Raw genomic sequence first — 18,313 nt, 5'->3', positions numbered from 1 at the left:
AGATAGATAGGACACTTTAATATACAACAAAGAGAATGTGAAATGGTAAACACAGATTCTGCATCAAACCTTAGAAATTAGAAAGCAGTTAGAAGGGGCGCCTAGGTGGCTCAGCTGTTAAGCATCTGCCTTCGGCTCAGGTCATGATCCCAGGATCCTGGGATGGAGCCCCGTAACGGGCTCCCTGCTTGGCAGGAAGCCTACCTCTCCCTCTCCCACTCCCCCTGCTTGTGTTCCCTCTTTCGCTGTGTCTCTCTCTGTCAAATAAGTAAACAAAATCTTTTTTAAAAAAGCAGTTAGAAGTATAAAAAATAAAGTATATTATTTTTTAAGCCCAGATTTTTTATTTTTTTTAAAGATTTTATTTATTTATTTGAGAGAGAGAGAAAGCACATGGCGGGGAGGGTCAGAGGGAGAAGCAGACTCCCTGCTGAGCAGGGAGCCCGATGAGGGACTCGATCCAGGGACTCCAGGATCATGACCTGAGTCGAAGGCAGTCGCTGAACCAACTGAGCCACCCAGGCGCCCAAGCCCAGATTTTAGACTCAGATAGGAGTTTTATGTCAAAAAAAAAAAAGGAGGGGGGGAGGAGAAGGAAGGGAGGGAGGAAGGCTCTGAATTCTAGTACCAATTGGCTTAGCTGTGACCAAGGGCATGTTACTTAATTTCTTCAGGCCTCACTTTTCCCATCTGTAAATAACTAATTTGAAGGACACTGTGAGGAGGAATGTGCACACTGCCTGGCACATAGTATACACTTGCTACCAAGCAGCTACTGCTTTTATTAGGACTAATAAAAAGTAATAGTTTACTACCCAATCCAGCATATAAAGTAATAAAACTCATTACTCAGATGAGGTGTACAGAATATAAGAAAAAATAATTTATATAGTCTAGATAAATGCACAGGTAACATTTCCGTAAGAAATTCCTAAGAGAAATTATGAATTTTGGGCAACACAGTCCTACGTTTTGAAGCTGACATTTTCATCCCTTTCCCACAAGCAGAATTCAGGGCTAGATAGATGATGTATCCAACCAAATATGCCATTTCCTAATTTACAACAACTGTTAACATTTATTGAGCACGGGACTAATGATAATGATGTCATTCAATTCTTCTAATACCCTTTGAGATATACTCTGTATTTTACAGAAAAATTACACAGGTCTCCATTTTACACATAAGAAAACTGAGGTTGAGCCATTGCCCAAGATTACATACAGAGCCAGTAAGTGTAAAGAGGTTCATCTGAACTCGGATGGACTGACTCCAGAAGCTACACTCATACGTAATCACAGAACTATACTGTCTCCTACTATGCAAGAAATGTTGGGTGTTGGATATTCAAGAATGAGGTAAATGATGAAAGACTGCACAGGAAGGAAATATTAAAAAATGATGCCCAGGGGTGCCTAGGTGGTTCACAGTTAGGTGTCTGCCTTCGGCTCTGGTCATGATCTCGGGGTCCTGGGATCGAGCCCCACATCGGGCTCCCTGTTCAGCGGGGAGTCAGCTTCCCCGTCTCCCTCTGCCCCTCCCCCTGGCTTGTTCTCTCTGTCTCTCTCTTGCTCTCTCTCAAATAAATAAAAATCTTTTTAAAAACTAGATAAACAGGGGCGCCTCGGTGGCTCAGTCCCTTTGGCTCAGGTCATGATCCTGGCGACCTGGGATCTAGCCCCGCACTGGGGCTCCCTGCTCAGTGGAGAGCCTGCCTCTCCTTCTTCTTCTCCCTGCTTGTGCGTGCTCTCTCTCAAATAAATAAATAAAATCTTAAAAATAAATAAAGATGCCCAAAGAGGCCAACCCAGCCAAGATCACTGCCAGCTACTTAAATTTAGGATGGCCAAAAACATGAATACTGAAACAACAAAAACTGATTAACGTGGATGTGACAAACCTAATAGAAGAAAGGAAGCCTAAAAATCCCCAAACTATGGTCTCAGCTATGGTAAACAAAATGCAGAGAAAGAGGAAAATAAGTCAAAATGCTAACTGGTAGTGGGGCACCTGGGTGGCTCAGTCGGTTAAACGTCTGACTCTTGGTTTTGGCTCGGGTCATGATCTCAAGCTCCTGGGATCACGCAGCAGGGAGTCTGCTTCTCCCCCTCTCCCCCTCCCACCCCACTCTCCTGTGCAAGCACACGCTCTCTCTCTCTGTCAAATAAATATTTTGAAAATAAATAAATAAATAAATAAATGCTAACTGGTAGGATCATGGATGATTCTTACTCTCTGCTTCATACTTTTTGAATTTGGCCAACTTAAAAAACAATTTTTACAAAGAGCACTCATTATTTTCATAACTGGAAAAAGGCAGAAATAAAAATAAATCTGAGGTAACTTTCACTCTTTATTCACTTCTGATAGTGTAATTTGCTGCAATGAGCATGTATTACTTTTGTAATTTCAAAGAGATTTTAAAAACAAATAAATCTAAGGTATTAGAAAAGGGAAGTAAATTACATGCAAATACCAAAGCAAAAAAAAAAGGATGTGATATAAGATTAAGCAAATTAAAGGAGCTGCAGTTTGTTGGAAAGAACTCTAGATACGTATCAAAAGACCTGGGTTCATACTGATATACACATCAATGTGGATGAATTCCAAAAATTTTATATAGAACACGAGAATTCAGACACAAAAGAGTACATAGGGTAGAAGTCAAGAACTGGCAAAATTAATTTGTAAGGACAGAAATCAGAACAGTGGTTGCCTCTAAGACAGTGGGTACTGACTGGGTGTGTGAGGGAACACTGGAAGGTTATGGAAATGTTCTATCTCTTCACTGGGGTGTTGGCTACACATGTGTTTACACTTGTCAAAACTCATCTGATTGGGGCGCCTGGGTGGCTCAGTTGGTTAAGCGACTGCCTTCAGCTCAGGTCATGATCCTGGAGTCCTGGGATCGAGTCCCACATTGGGCTTCCTGCTCAGCAAGGAGTCTGCTTCTCCCTCTGACCCTCTTCCCTCTCGTGCTTTCTATCTCTCATTCTCTCTCTCTCTCAAATAAATAAATAAAATCTTTAAAAAAAAAACTCACCTGATTATATACTTGCATTTCTGTCCATTTCACAGTATGTAAACTGTACCATTAAAAAATCTGACTAGGGCACCTGGGTGGCTCAGCTGGCTAAGCGACTGCCTTGAGCTCAGGTCATGATCCCAGGGTCCTGGGATCGAGTCCCACATCAGACTCCCCTGCTCTGCAGGAAGTCTGAGTCTCCCTCTCCCTCTGCCTGCCATTCCCCCTGCTTGTACTCTCTCTGTCAAATAAATAACAAATAAAATATTTTTAAAAAATTTAAATAATTAAAAATCTGATTAAATTCAAAAAAAAGAAAAAAACCTCACTAAAAATAAAGGACAGGGGCCCCTGGGTGGCTCAGTCGGTTAAGCATATGACTCTTATTTCAGCTCAGGTCATGATCTCAGAGTACTGGGATCAAGTCCTGTTGGGGCTCTGTGCTCATTGCGGAGCCTGCTTCTCCCTCTGCCCCTCCCCCACTCTGTGCGCTCTCTCTCTCTGCTCTCTCTCAAATAAATAAATACAATCTTTCAGGGGTGCCTGGGTGGCTCAGTCATTAAGCATCTGCCTTCGGCTCAGGTCATAATCTCAGGGTCCTGGGATGGAACCCTGCATTGGGCTCCCTGCTCAGCGGGAGTCGGCTTCTCCCTCTCCCAGTCCCCCTAGTTGTGTTCCTGCTCTCTCTCTCTGTCAAATAAATAAAATCTTTTAAAAAAATAACAAATAAAATAAAATCTTTCAAAAAAATTAAAAATACGGACGCCTGCGTGGCGCAGTGGGTTAAACGTCTGCCTTTGGCTCAGGTCATGATCCTGGGGTCCTGGGACCAAGTCCCACATTGGGCTCCCTACTCAGCCTGCTTCTCCCTCTGCCTGCCGCTCCCCCTACTTGTATGCTCCCCCTGCTTGTGTGCAGTCTCTCTCACAAGTTAAATAAAAATAGTTAATTAACTAATTAAAAAAGTAAAAATAAAGGACAGTGGGCTGGGAGGATGGGCAAAATGGGTGAAGGGGAGTGAGAGGTACAGGCTTCTAGTTATGGAATGTATAAGTCACAGGGATGAAAGGTACAATGTAGGTAATAAAGTCAAAGGTATAACAATAGGCCTGTTATGATACTTGTAGTGAGCATTAAGTTATCAAATCATTACATTGTACACTTGAAACTAATGTAACATTGTGTGTCAACTATGCTTCAGATAGATAGATAGATGATAGATAGCTAGAGGCCACAGAGTACAATGAAGGGAGAAAAAAGACAGTGTTCAACTCAAATCTGCAATTATTAGTTGAGTGACTTTAAGGAAGTTACTTAACCTCTCTGAGCTTGTTTACCTATAAAATGTAGCTACTAACATAATATAAAACTTATCTCAAGTGCGGGGGAGTGACTGTAATGGCATATACCAAAGCCGGAGCACCGTGTTTTGCGATTTTTCATTGCAAATGAATGCTAAAGGAGTTTTAAAAGTAAAAAGGGGCAAAATTGTTCTTCTACTTCTCACAATTCCACAAATGACTCTGGTATCAGGAATACTATTCTTTAAAGACTATCAATATTCTACAAAGGGAAATTTAGAGTTCCCAATTGTGAACGGCAAGGAACATTCATGGACATGACCTAAGACCTCCTTCTACACAGTTAAACACAATTTCTCAAGATATGATTTAAGAGAAAGTTTTTTAGGGGCACCTGGGTGGCTCAGTTGGTTAAGTGTCTGCCTTCGGCTCAGGTCATGATCTCGGGGTCCTGTGATCGAGTTCCACATGGGGCTCCCTGCTCAGTGGGGAGCCTGCTTCTCCCTCTGCCCCTCTTCCCACTCGTGCTCTCTCTCTCTCTCTCTCTCTCTCAAAAATAAATAATTTTTTTAAAAAGAGAAAGCTTTTTTATTTTTTTATTTATTTTTAAAGATTTTATTTATTTATCTGACAGAGAGAGAGAGAGAGAGCACAAGCAGGGGGAATGGCAGGCAGAGGGAGAGAGAAGCAGGCTCCCCACTGAGCAGGGAGCCCCATATGGGACTTGATCCCAGGACCCCGGGATCATGACCCGAGCTGAAGGCAGTTGCTTAACCAAGTGAGCCACCCAAGCACCCAAGAGAAAGCTTTTTAGACTGCTTTTTAGTACTCAGGGGAGAAAAAGGTCTCACTTTTGAATACTTGAGAGTAAAAGAATTGTTATTTTACTATGTCACTTACATAATTTAAGTATCCCCGTAAGCCACATCATATATATGTATTTATATATATATGTGTGCATATACAGACACATATTCACTCAAATTGGAACTAAGCTGAACCACTGCTTCTTTTCAAAAGGGCTTCTGTATTCTAAAAATAAGAAACATACTTCTGTTCAACTGGAATTAATCTTACAACTAAGAGAGTATGCCTCAGACTCCCATATTTTACCAGAAAAGAAAAACAGCTTGAAAAGTAATATTACAGGCAAAGTTTAATAGCCTCTCCCATCAATCTCAAATTATTTTTCTTTATTGGTGTGTGGAAATCATGAAGAGCAAATTTTTCTGAGATATTTCTATATCTGAACATTATTTCCTCTGCAAGCATTCAACAATTCTTGTTTCTATTCTTCTCTTTTCTAATTCAATTCTGTTTGGTTTCTAAGTTAAGAAGTGTGTTTCATTTGCATAAATGGTAACTATTCTGAGATACCATTCATAACTATACATTTGAATTCTCCAGAGTACCATTCACAACTTCAAATGGAAGAGGAAAAAATTCATTCAACATCACTTTAATGGTGACTAAGACATGAATGATTATAATGTTATATTGTGGAGGATTGGTCAAAGGAGAGTGAAGTCCCCAAATGTTACTACTAACCTGTAATCACTTTATGAATGCCCCAAGGGACCAAGAACCATTGCCTTAACCAATCTACCTATGACAAAAAAATACTGAGCTCGGAAAAACATGCCCATTAACTTAACATAATTTTTTTAGAGTTATAAAGTATCTATGCAGGGCCATCAAAAATTATCAAAGAAGAATCCTGACAAGTCCTGGCAAGTCTTCTATAAAACCAACGCTGATTTTTCTCTATGCGTTAAACTTTTCAGCTGTGAGCTTTTCTGAGAAAATCTTTTATGCAAGGTAGTAACAGTCTAGTTCTTTACTCCACTAATCAGCGGTAGAAACTAAATTTACATAGATCTGTATAAATAATTCAGCTCTCTATCTGTACTGCTCGAATATATTTATTTTTTTTTAAGATTTTATTTATTTATTTGACAGAAAGAGGGAGACATCGAGAGGGAACACAAGCAGAGGGAGTAGGAGAGGGAGATTCCCACTGAGCAGGGAACCCGATGCGGGGCTCGATACCAGGACCCTGGGATCACAACCCGAGCCGAAGGCAGATGCTTAACGACTAAGCCACCCATGCTCCCCTGCTCTAACATATTTAAACCAAATAAAATAAAATTTGAACAGAAAATGAAAATAATGGGGCTATTTTAAGGCTGTCACTTCCAGGTTTCCCTCATTTTTTTTTTTTAAGATTTTATTTATTTATTTGAGAGAGAGTGAGGGAGCTACCCAGGTGCCTCTGAAGATTTTATTTATTTGTCAGAGAGAAACAGAGATAGAGAGAGCATGAGCAGGGGGAGCAGCAGGCGAAGGTAGAAGCAGTCTCCCCGCTGAGCAAGGAGCCCCATGAGGATGCTGGACTCAATCCCAGGACCCTGGGATCACGACCTGAGCCAAAGGCGTGGAGCCACCCAGGCATACCCTCATTTTTCTTTCTTATCCAAAAGTCATAAACAAGAGATTGTATAACTAGAAAGAAGGAATAAAATGAGAGTGTATACCTAAGAACATCTACATTTACTTCCCTCTATGATTCCACCACCCCTATCCTCTATATAGTAGTTCTCAACAGGGGGCAACTGTGCCCCCTTGGAGATGTTTCACAATATCTGGAGACATTTTTGGTTGTCAGAGCTACTGAGAAGAGGGTACTAATGGGTAGTGAGTAAAGACCAGAGATGCTGCTAAACATCCCACAACGCACAAGACAGCCCTCCATAATGACAGATTATCCCCCCAAAATGTCAATAGTGTCAAGGTTGAGAAACCCTGCCCCAAGGCCTAAGAAAGACCTACCTCTCAGAAGACAATAAATGTTTGCTGATCTGAACTGTAAAGACCATGAATTGGAAGAAAAGCAAAACCTACAAGAATGAAGTAGAAGACAGAGGTCATGGTTTAAGCATTATTAGCATCTACTAAGCCTTTACTGTGTGTTGAGCACCAGTCATAACAAAAATGAACAATTCAGTTCTGCTCTTAAGGAGCTCATGGTCAGGCAGGGAGAAGAATTTTGCAATTTGTCTAGTATCAGATTTGACAATCTGATAAATATTTTAACAAAGGAGAAAACAAGGGCACCTGGGTGGCTCAGTCGGTTAAGTGTCTGCCTTTGGCTCAGGTCATGATCCAGGATCCTGGGACCAAGCCCAGAGTCGGAGCGGGGCTCCCTGCTCAGTGGGGAGTCTGCTTCTCCCTCTCGCCCCTCCCCCTGCTCAAGCTCTGTCTCTCAAATAAATAAAATCTTAAAAAAAGAGAGAGAGAGAGAAAACATACAAAGGAGTCACTCAATTTTTCCTGGGAAGGCTTCATGGAAGAGATGACATCTTAGCTCAGTTCAGAAGAGTAGGAAGTGTCTTATTTCATAGCTTATAAGCCTCTTTCCAAAACAAAGAACCATTCATTTCTTCAGTCAACAAAAAGTTACAGAACACCAATTATGTTCCATACATTGTGTTGTGTGTTGGAGACACAGTCAAACTAAACCTTCCATTTTACCCCTTGGCATCACTGGTGCCCAGCAGCCCCCCTCTCTCACCCAAATCTCAAACAATTATTGCATTTTGTACCTATTCCCAATTTAGCAACTGTCACCCTAATCAGTCTTACTAAGTAAAACCACTACCCCAGAAATAAAACTTTCAGTTGCCTGTAGACACAGACTCTGTCTAATCCTGCCCAAGTCGCAAAATCATGGCAGAGTAACTAACTAGCAATGAACTGACTATGGGTCCAGATCTACCAACTGTGTCAGTATCTTGGAAAGCCCTTTTGCTGGGGTACTTGGGTAGCTCAGTTGGTTAAATATCCGACTGCTGATTTTGGCTCAGGTCATGATCTCAGGGTTGTGAGATCAAGCCCTGCATTGGGCTCTCCACTGGGCATGGAGCCTGCTTACGATTCTCTTTCTCTACCCCCTCCCGCCCCCACCATCTCTTAAAAAAAAAAAAAAAAAGCTATTTACTTTATGAAAAACTCTGGGTCCTCTTCCACCCTACCTAACGCATGCCAGGACCAGCAGCAAAGTAACCAACATATAGGGGCACCTGGGTGGCTCAGTTGGTTAAAGCGTCTGACTCGGTTTTGGCTCAGGTCATGATCTCAGGACTGTGGGATCAAGCCCTGTGTGCCAGTGTGGGGTCTGCTTGTTTCTCTCCCTCTGCTGCTCCCCCTCCCCCCACTCTCTCTCTCTCTCTAAAATAATAAATAAAATCTAAAAAGAAAAAAGAAAACAGTAACCAACATATATTTATTGAGCACCTACAATATGCTTATGTCAATGGTTCTCAACCCGAGCTGTGTAGTGACATCAGAGCTCCCAACCCAGATATGAATTTTTAAATTTTATTTATTTATTTGACAGAGAGAGACACAGCGAGAGAGGGAACACAAGCAGGGGGAGAGGGAGAAGCAGGCTTCCCGCAGAGCTGGGAGCCCGATGAGGGGCTCGATCCCAGGCCCCTGGGATCATGACCTGAGCCGAAGGCAGACGCTTAACGACTGAGCCACCAAGGCGCCCCCAGATATGAATATGTCTTAATGGTAAATTCTAATGCAAGACAAGTTTGATGCATTACAGAATACAAAAGAAGTACAAGACACAGTTCCTGTCTTGAAGAGCTTATCCACAGTCACAACAGAGTACCTTGGAAAAGGATGTTAGTCCACCAACTGTAGTTCTTTTGCAATTCTATCAGTGCTTATAAAATAGAAGAAACCTGGGTAGTCTGGATAAGAATTGCTCCTATCACCTAGTCCAGTCGTACACCAAATCCACCTGCAACTCCTGATATGCTGTTCTATCTCCCAGACAGTAAAAGTACCATTTGCAGGAACTATGGAGACACCCCAAGTAGGAGGATGAATTTGAGGCCCACAAATCAGGAGGCTATGGGGTATCCTGAAGGCCAGAATCTCTCAAATTCATGCTGTCATGAGGCTTTTTTTTTTTTAAAGATTTTTATTACTTGTCAGAGAGAGAGAGAGAGAGAGAGAGAGAGAGAGAGCGAGCACAAGCAGAGGGAGGGGCAGAGGGAGAAGCAGCCTTCCCCGTGAACAAGGAGCCCAATGTGGGACTCTATCCCAGGATCCTGGGATCATGACCCAAGCCGAAGGCAGACGCTCAACCAAGGTTTCCCATGGGGCCTCTTTTAAAGAGAAGAAATAATTCTTTCACCTCCAACACCACCAGTCTACCTCACTCTATAGCTGAAGTGCCCAAGAAGAGTAAAGAACACAGTTTTTTTAATTTGCTCCTAGAGGACCTGGCCATTTAAAGAAATTACCCAAATTCATAAGGCTGGTAAATTCAAATTTCTCATATAACATACACTTAAAATAAAAATACTCTAAATTAAATATATTTTAGTAAACTCCTTACCAAGATATTCAAACTGTGGAAACTTCAAAAATTAAAAATAAAAAATATTGTTAAGTAAACTCTACCCCCAAAATGGGGCTTGAACTCACACTCTCAAGATCAAGCATCACATGCTCTACTGACTGAGCCAGCTAGGCGTCCCAAAATTAAAAACTTTTCAGTCGGTAGAGGATGCAACTCTTGATCTTGGGGTTGTGAATTCAAGCCCCACATTGGGCACAGAGCTTACTTTAAAATAAATAAATAAATAAATATTTTTTCAACCTAAATCCTACCCAGCAGTGATGATGACCTCATACTAAAGACCACCCTGAAGACAGAATGAGCTTTAATATCTGCAAACAAATCTACAGATCCTCACCTGATTAGTCTTTCTCTGAATTATACAGAAAAAGGTATAATTTTTTTTTTAAGATTTTATTTATTTATTTGACAGAGATACAGCGAGAGAGGGAACACAAGCAGGGGGAGTGGGAGAGGGAGAAGCAGGCTTCCCGCCAAGCAGGGAGCCCGATGTGGGGCTCGATCCCAGGACCCGGGGATCATGACCCAAGCCAAAGGCAGAGGCTTAACGACTAAGCCACCCACGTGCCCCAAAGGTATAATTCTCTTAATTGTTACACAAAAACTGGTGAGCACAAGACCCTATAAATTACTTTTTTAAAAAGATGTGTGGGAAAAAATAAAAATAAAAATAAATTAAAATTAAAATTAAAATTAAAAAGAAGGGTAGGGTGCCATTCAAAGATCTAAAAAAGGGAAGAAGGAGGGTATTAAAAGGTAAATTTGAGGGACGCCTGGGTGGCTCAGTTGTTAAGTGTCTGCCTTCGGCTCAGGTCATGATCCCAGGGTCCTGGGATGGAGCCCCGCATCGGGCGTCCTGTTCAGCAGGAAGCCTGCTTCTCCCTCTCCCCCTGCTTGTGTTCCCTCTCTCTGTCAAATAAAATAAATAAAATCTTAAAAAAAAAAAAAGTAAATTTGGGTACTTAAAAGAAAAATGTACATCGGCACGTATTAATTATAATAAGACAATTACGTGAAAGAAGCACATGAACAAAAAGTGTCTTCCATGTACTACTGTTTTTAGGACCCACAGCTTTGAAATTAGTTTGGTTTACAATATTTTTCCTTGTAATTGTCCTTGTCATCATATAACTTTTATCCAAACTTATATGGACTCATATAAGTTTTACCCATTTATCCACAATCCCTTAACTTCAATTCCAAAATCTAAAAGGCTGTAAAAATAAGTTTTTCATTATTCATTTGGTAGCAAAACGCAACATGAAATGACATGAAGCTATTTATAGTATTCACTTATACCAGTTGGTGTGAACATTTACTATAGAAATGGTAATGTGTTTGATTACAAGGTGCTGCCCCTCACCTCTCCGGGATGTTACATAACACACAGTACATGTACCATATTCCTTTTCTAAAATCCCAAAAGTTCTATATTCAAAAAACATCTGGTCCCAAGAACTGATGTGCTGTGTTTTTGTTTTTGTTTTTTTTGGCCCCAAGGTACTATGGACTGGTATGCTAATTAAGTCTGTCTTATACAGAAAATATAACTAATAAAGAGAATGAAGGTAGATCTTCAGATAAAATAAATTCAATGCCTTAACAACTATTCACACATACACAATCCTGTAAAACGAAGCATTAAAAACTTTTAACAAATGTCAAAACTCAAACACACCATTATGTGTTTTTTCAAGTGATGGTGGTATCTGCATCATCCAGTAGCTAGATCAATTCTTCTTAGGTTGAAATTCACTAACTTATATCACAGTTAAGATAGGCCAAAGACTGCAACTGGCAATTAAGTTGAGAAAAAGAATCATCCACTGGTAAATAACAAACTCAGTAAAATGTTCTGATTTTTAAGAAATTTATCTCAGAGGGCTGCATATCTAAAATCATCATTCTAGGGACGCCTGGGTGGCTCAGTCGGTTAAGCCTCAGCCTTGGGCTCGGGTCATGATCTCAGGGTCCTGGAATGGAGTCCCGAGTCCCGCATCAGGCTCCTTGCTCAGCAGGGAGAGCCTGCTGCTCCCTCTGGTTTGTGCTCTATCTCAAATAAATAAATAAAGATTAAAAATAAATAAAAAATAAAGGTATTATTCTAGAATACAATTTCTCAACTTTGAACAAATTACAATTGACTTTTTCTGTGAAAGTAGGGCCTCGGACAGGGACAGCAACAGGAACAGCTCTTAAAGATATTTGACCTGGAGGAAGAGTTTCACAGTTCTTTCCTTCCTTCCTCCTTCAGTTGCTGCTTTTCTGGTTTTAGAATTTCAAACAAAGAAATACATATTGGCTCCACTGCTAAGAAACGCCCTCTTTCTCAGCAACTTCCTCTTCCAATTTTCTTCCCTACCATTGACATATGAGAACAATACACACTGCAGGTCCTACCATTTTGATTAACCAAAAGCTGAGGCTTGGAAAAATCAAGGGCTACAATTTATTGTATCCAACTACCAGTCTCGGACTCCAGGTCCACAATCTTCACTCATCTACAAGTCAGATAACAGGGAACACAAAGAAAGGAAGGAACATTATACTTCATCAGAGGCAGGATACTGAAACTTTCATTCCAGGAATCCAAAGAAATTTGAACAAGTGGGAAATTTCTCTTGTCCCAAGAAAATTTAGCCTTCTTAGGGAGAAGAAAAAGTTACTGGGCTGGCACCCCTCTGAACTAAGAGTCAAGTCTATACACCAACAGTTGGTGAACTTCTACAAGTCACCCAGTCAGAATTCAAACTGAGTTCTTTGAGGTTCTGACATACTTCAAAGTAACTTTTACCATTTAGAAATGGTCCTTTCCAAGTCACAGACTGAAGAAAGGGAATGCACTTATCATTAGCCATCCAGAGATCAAGGTCCAGCCTGTCTCCATGCCAGAGGTCAATGCAAGTGTCTGGGACCAGACCCTTCCCCCCGTTTGTGACAAAGCAAACTTCTTTTCAGTGGACAATGACTCCCCCCTTGTCTAGTGATTCTCAAAGGAAACCACCTTACGGTTGTTAAGCTCTGTACCTCACCGTGTGACCTTGGACAAGTTACTTAATTTCTCTGAAACTCAAGTTTCCTTATGTGTAAATTCCCAACAGCGGCTGTAAAAATTAAGTAAGAACATAAGCCTAAATAAGGGCTGGCACATAGTAGGAGCACCATAAATGCTCCCCCTCCTACTCCTAACCCTCCTGAATTCTTTCGGGCCTAAATTTCAATCATTGCCCCAAGAGGTTCCAAGGATGCTTTCCTCTCCTCTGATGCTATGGAGCACCAGTATATAAAACTTTGCCATCTCAGAGGCTCTAGGATCCTGGAGGACCAAGACAACCGCAGTCCACCTCATCATAGTCTGGGATCCACCCAGCCTTCATGGAACTTTAGCCAACTCTAGCCCTGCAGAACCATCCCGTACCCATATATTACATACATACACACACACGTACGTGCACACAGTCCTCTCGGCCACTCCTCAACTTAGCAGGCCAGGGATCTCAAAGAGCACTACAATTCCTTCATGGCCGAGAGATGGAAATTGAAGCTCCGCCTGGAGAAGAACTTGCCCAAGGCCTCCGAGAATATCTGAGATCCAACTCATGTACAACTGCCTGCAAAGCCTTCGTTTTACAAATAGGGAAACGAGGCCCAGAAAGGGAAGTGACTTGCCCAAGGTCACACAGCGAGTGAGTGGCAGCGCCAGGTCAGGTTGGGGGCACTTTCGCAGCCTCACAGATTCGCCGGCCCCTCCAAGTCTCCGAGGGGATCTCCAGGACACCTCCTCCTCCCTGGGGAGGGGAGTGTAGAGTAAGAGGCCACCCCGCGCTGACCGCTCGACCGGGCACTGCCCATCCGCCGCAGGAGGCGCGCCACCCACTCCCCCGGGACCCCGCGAGGCTCCGGGCGTGGAGGCGCGGTCGGGCCGGCGCCTCACGGTGGGGCCCGCCCGCGGGGACTTGTTGCTCACCTGGTCTCGCACGGTCGCCCTCAGCGACAGATGGGCCGGCCAGCCGCCCTTCCCCGCACGGGGCCTGTTCCCGCGGGCCGCCTCCGGGGATGCCACACAGCCAGACCCCCCTCAGCGCGCTACGCCCCCAGCCGCGTTCACCCGGCCCGCGTCCGCCATTACGCGATTTCCCTCCCTGGGACGCAGCCACACCCCGCCAACGGCCCTGATTGGCTCTCTGCCCCACCCTCCTGGGGCTTTCGGGCATCCCATTGGCCTGAGTGGAGTGCCAGTTAAATAGCTACGCAAAAGACGTACTCAAAGATACCGACTGGGGCGCTCCACCCGAGCTACTTCCGCAATCGGAGTAAACAGCGGGAGGGCAAACCAAGTGAAGTGGGGGTGGAGATTAAACTGAATCAACGCCTGAATTCAAGGTAGGAAAATCCCACCTAAGAAAGTGTAAAAACTCGTACAAAGTGTATTCAAAGATGAATTCTTCTTGTTAGAGTTCAAAGAACCAGGATTTTTGGTGGAAGGAAGGGGCCAAAACCATGAACTTTCTATGGACACCCCTCAAGTTGCAGATAGTTTTGCCTCTCCTCTCCGGGTCTCGGGCCCGACCGAAAGTAGGGTGGGGAGAGTGAGTCATCGGCTCCAGTCAGCCGCTAAATGATTCTTCCGGGGCGAGGTCTGGGGTCCTGGGACTGGGAGCTGGTTCTGACAGGCCAGGGTCAGGTGAGCCGAGACCGTGGTCAGCCGCCCCCTAATTCTGCGACCTCAGACGACTTCCTGAACTTATCTGGGTCTCAGTTTTGTCCTTCTGCAGAATAGGACCAGTCATGTCCGCCTTATGTCCTGGCGCGTTTGTTGAGGCTGCATGCCTGAGTTGGGTATATGTGCGTCTTGTCGATTATAAAAGGCTGCAGCTGGATACCATATGACAGATTCACAAGTTAGCGAAGATCTCTCATTTAGTTCTCTAGATCAACTCTGTAAGGCGGATATTGTCCTCGTTTTGCAGGAAAGAAAATTGAAAACTTCAGGACTTACCCTGGGTCACCCAGGGAATTTGAAACAACCCTAGGACTCAAACTTGTATCTTTTGTCTTCCATTTCTGTATTTCTCCTTCCAGGCCTGGTGTCCCCTGAGAAAGACGTTCCTCCACCAACCCTTTAGCATTCCAGGGAGTGTCTCGAGAGTGCCAGGCCAGTTCCCCTCTCTCTGGTCACCATAGGCCCCAGATGTTTCTAGGGTCCTAGGAATCAGGAGGTGAGTAGGGGATGACAGGTGGGTCAGCAACCCAGACAGAATCCTAAACAAGGACAGAGAGGGGGCAGTGACACCATTGTGGGCCCTCAGCAGGGCAGCCTCTATGCCAAGACTTAAATCCAGGTCTGTCTGCTCTCAGAACAGGGCTCTTTTCATTGCAGGATTGTTTTTCCCAGAAGGGCTGCCTTGGCTGTAATTCCTAGTCCTTTCCCTCTCTGGAAAGGAAGGAGGCCAAGATGGGAGTGGGAGGGGGAGCAGCCTAAGACTTTAGAAGGGTAGAGACCACCAAGTGCGTGGTGCTGAAAGAGCCTCAGTGCTGGCTGAGTCCGTGGCCTCCAGGCTCAAACTGGGACGTGTGGTCTGACAACCAATGACTATTTAAATTGTGACTGTGGCCATTGGGTGCTGCGAGGCAGCAGGTGCTGTGCAGAAGTCGGTGGCTTTGGGTCAGCCTGACCTGAAATTGAATCCAAGCTCCACCACTTTCTAGCTCTCTGAGCCTCACCTATGTCTTCTCTAAAATGGGGACAGGGGCGCCTGGGTGGCTCAGTCAGTTAAGCGTCTGCCTTTGGCTCAGGTCATGATCCCAGAGTCCTGGGATCAAGCCCCACATCCGGCTCCCTGCTCAGTGGGAAGCCTGCTTCTCCCTCTCCCACTCCCTCTGCTTGTGTCCCCTCTCTCTCTCTCTTTGTCTGTCAAATAAATAAATAAGATCTTTAAAAAAAATTAAAAATTAAATGGGGACAACAGGGCAGTTGGGAGGATTCAGTGAGTTAATTGTGGAATGAATGAGTCATGTGAGCAAAGTACCTGGTAGCTATCTATTCATTCATGGATTCATCTATTCAATAAAAAAATTATTAAGCACCAGGGCGCGTGGCTGGCTCAGTCAGTAGAACATATGACTCGATCTCAGAGTCAGTGAGTTCGAGACCCATGTTGGGTGTAGGGTTTACTTAAAAAAAAAAAAAAAAAATTAAGGACTGACTATGGATAGGCAGCCTGCCAGTGGTGCAGTACAGTGGTGGGCAAAACAGACAGACCTACATGGAGCTTAGAGTTTAGCGAGGAAGTAAGTCATAAAACAAATGACCAGACAAAAGAGAGTTAGAAACTATGATAGTGAACAAGAAGGCAAAGTACAAGGTGTTTATTATGAGAGTGAATGTCAGGATGGGGTGGGGCCAGAGGAGGCTCCCTGAAGAGGTGATATCTCAGGGTGAGTTGGTGAATGGGGGTTAACTAGGCAGCAGGTGTTTGGAAGAAGTGTTGCAGGCCAAGAGAAAGGGTGTGGAAGGCATTCAGGCCAATTGGGATAGGTGGCAATGGAGAGGGAGGGCAGAGCTCATGCAGGGGCCTAAACAAATGAGGTGTTAACAGGGGAGGGAACCTGGCTTTGAAAGTGGGTCTCATTTCCAAGGGTCTGTGTACTTTTCTGGTAGGCCCTGAATGCAAGCTTTGAGGCCAGCCAGGGTTTGAATCCTCACTCTGCCATCTCACCTGGGACTGTTGTGACCTTGACCCCCGTCACCACACCTCTCTATGCCTCATCTCCTAAGAAATGGGGATAATGATAAAGTGTCATAGGGTGGGGGTGAGGATTCAATGTGGAACATGTCTAAAGTGTTCTGGCACATGGAAGGCACTCCATAAAAGGTGCTCGGTCTTCCCAGCATGGAGGGAAGTGAGCCTGAGGCAGCAGATCTATCAGATAAGTTTGGGAGAGAACTGATGCAAGCGTCTATACACTGGGCAAGTTGTCGTCTGACCTTAATTATTTCGGAAGACCCTGAAGCCAGGCAAGCCTGGATTCAAATCACAGCTACAGCACTTCCTAGCAGTGTGACCTTGAGCAAGTGACTTCACCTCTCTGAGCCTCAGTTTCCTTATCCATAAAACGGGAATCATAATTGTTTTTATCTTCCAGAACTGTGAGAGTTAAATGAGATAATAGATGCAAAGCACTTAGCACAGTGATTGGCACACAGTAAGCAGCTGTTGAATGTTAACTTTAATAGTATTGCCATTGACTCTAACAGTAACTTCACTGGTAATTTAATAATAATTATTATTGTCGATATCCGCATTACCACCTGTCCTAGGTAAGACTCTGGAGCTTTGCTTGAAGGTTGTCTGGCAACAGGAGCCATAGTTTCTCCTTTTATGGACATGGACAAGATGCTCTCTGAGGGGATGGTGCCGAACACTTTAATAGTGATATTAATAAGCACTAACACTGAGCATTTCCTATGTGTCAAACACATGCTAAGTGCTGTCCATGCATTAACTCATAAATCCTCTTAGTAGTCCTATGAGTGATGTCCTGTCATTACCATCATTTTACAAATGAGACAACGGAAGCATGAAGAGGTTAAATGACTTGCCCAAGGCCACCCAGTCAGCAAGCAGCAAAGCCGGAATTCGAACCCAGCCTCTGAACATGAGTGGACTTAATGCTCTTGAGGGTAAGCCCTCCTTCTTCTACCCAAGCAGTTATAGTTATCACCTGGTGGGATGAAATTATCCACTGCCGGTAGCCGAGTCCCAGGCTCTGAAGACCAAACCCGTCTCTTTCCCACCAATTCTGAAAAGTAACCCTTGCCTGTTTGTTCCCTGCCCTGCGAGGCAGATTAGAGCAGGGAACAGACCCTCTTCCTCTGCAAGGGAAAGCAAAAAGACATTTAGAGTCACCAGAACTGGGTTTGAGTCCCAACAGTCTTGGCCAAGTCACACCCCCTGTCTAAGCCTCAGTTTCCTTGTCTATGAAATAGGGATGATAGCAGCTCTGCCTACAGGGCTGTTGTGAGGAGCAGAAAAAATAAGGCCTGCATAAACTATGAAGTGCTGTCAGCACAGGAGGGCCTCTCATTGTTGCTATGGGGATGGCAAACACCCTGGGGAAAGCAGCCTAAACCAGTATAGCCGGCAAAATTGACATCTCCAGAAAAAGTCTTGGGTTTGAGTCCAGGATCTGCCTGTTACCCCTGTGTGACCTTAAGCAAGTTATAAAACCTCAGTTTTCTCCTCTATAAAATGGAGTGAATAATACTGGTCTTGAGCTGGGGCGAAAAACGCATTGAGGGAATGCATAAAAAGCCATGAACCAATTCCCGGTACAGAGCTGGCAGAGCCCAGTGTGTTAAGGGATTCTAGGGGAAGAAACAAAGCACAGGGACCATGAAGAATCACAGTGACCCCTCTTCACCACCCCTGGTTGAGGGGAAGGGGATGGAGACCACTGTGTTTAGAGCCCAGAATAGTCTGCAGCCTCTACCCTACCTCTAGCATCCTCAGCTCTTGCTGGGTCCACTGCCTCTCTCTCTCTCTCTT

The 18,313-nt window shown here is 43.9% G+C and overlaps 1 protein-coding gene and 1 long non-coding RNA gene across 6 annotated transcripts in view; one reads left to right on the top strand and one right to left on the bottom strand.

Moving 5' to 3' along the window:
• WASF2 (WASP family member 2) overlaps positions 1-13,908 on the bottom strand; it is a 74,846-nt gene extending 60,938 nt beyond the window's left edge. For 2 of the 4 annotated variants that reach the window (XM_025856745.2, XM_025856747.2), the window contains exon 1: positions 13,732-13,908. The gene's annotated coding sequence lies outside the window, so the exon portion shown is untranslated. Of the gene's footprint in view, positions 1-13,213; positions 13,380-13,433; positions 13,553-13,731 lie in introns of those variants that run through there. The other 2 variants (XM_073903117.1, XM_025856746.2) reach the window with 2 other exon arrangements.
• Positions 13,909-14,043: 135 nt separating this feature from the next.
• LOC112812110 (uncharacterized) overlaps positions 14,044-18,313 on the top strand; it is an 8,538-nt gene continuing 4,268 nt past the window's right edge. Inside the window, exons 1-2 of one of the 2 annotated variants that reach the window (XR_012381323.1) lie at positions 14,044-14,147; positions 14,847-14,983. This is a non-coding gene — a long non-coding RNA (uncharacterized lncRNA). Of the gene's footprint in view, positions 14,148-14,328; positions 14,449-14,846; positions 14,984-18,313 lie in introns of those variants that run through there. The other variant, XR_003205204.2, reaches the window with a different exon arrangement.

This window comes from Callorhinus ursinus, unplaced genomic scaffold, assembly GCF_003265705.2.
Source record: "Callorhinus ursinus isolate GAN/ISIS: 27379988/994484 unplaced genomic scaffold, GSC_fseal_2.0 scaffold18, whole genome shotgun sequence".
Taxonomy (NCBI): Eukaryota; Metazoa; Chordata; class Mammalia; order Carnivora; family Otariidae; genus Callorhinus; species Callorhinus ursinus.
Note: the sequence above shows the minus strand (reverse complement) of the source record. Positions and strands in the feature narration are given on the sequence as shown.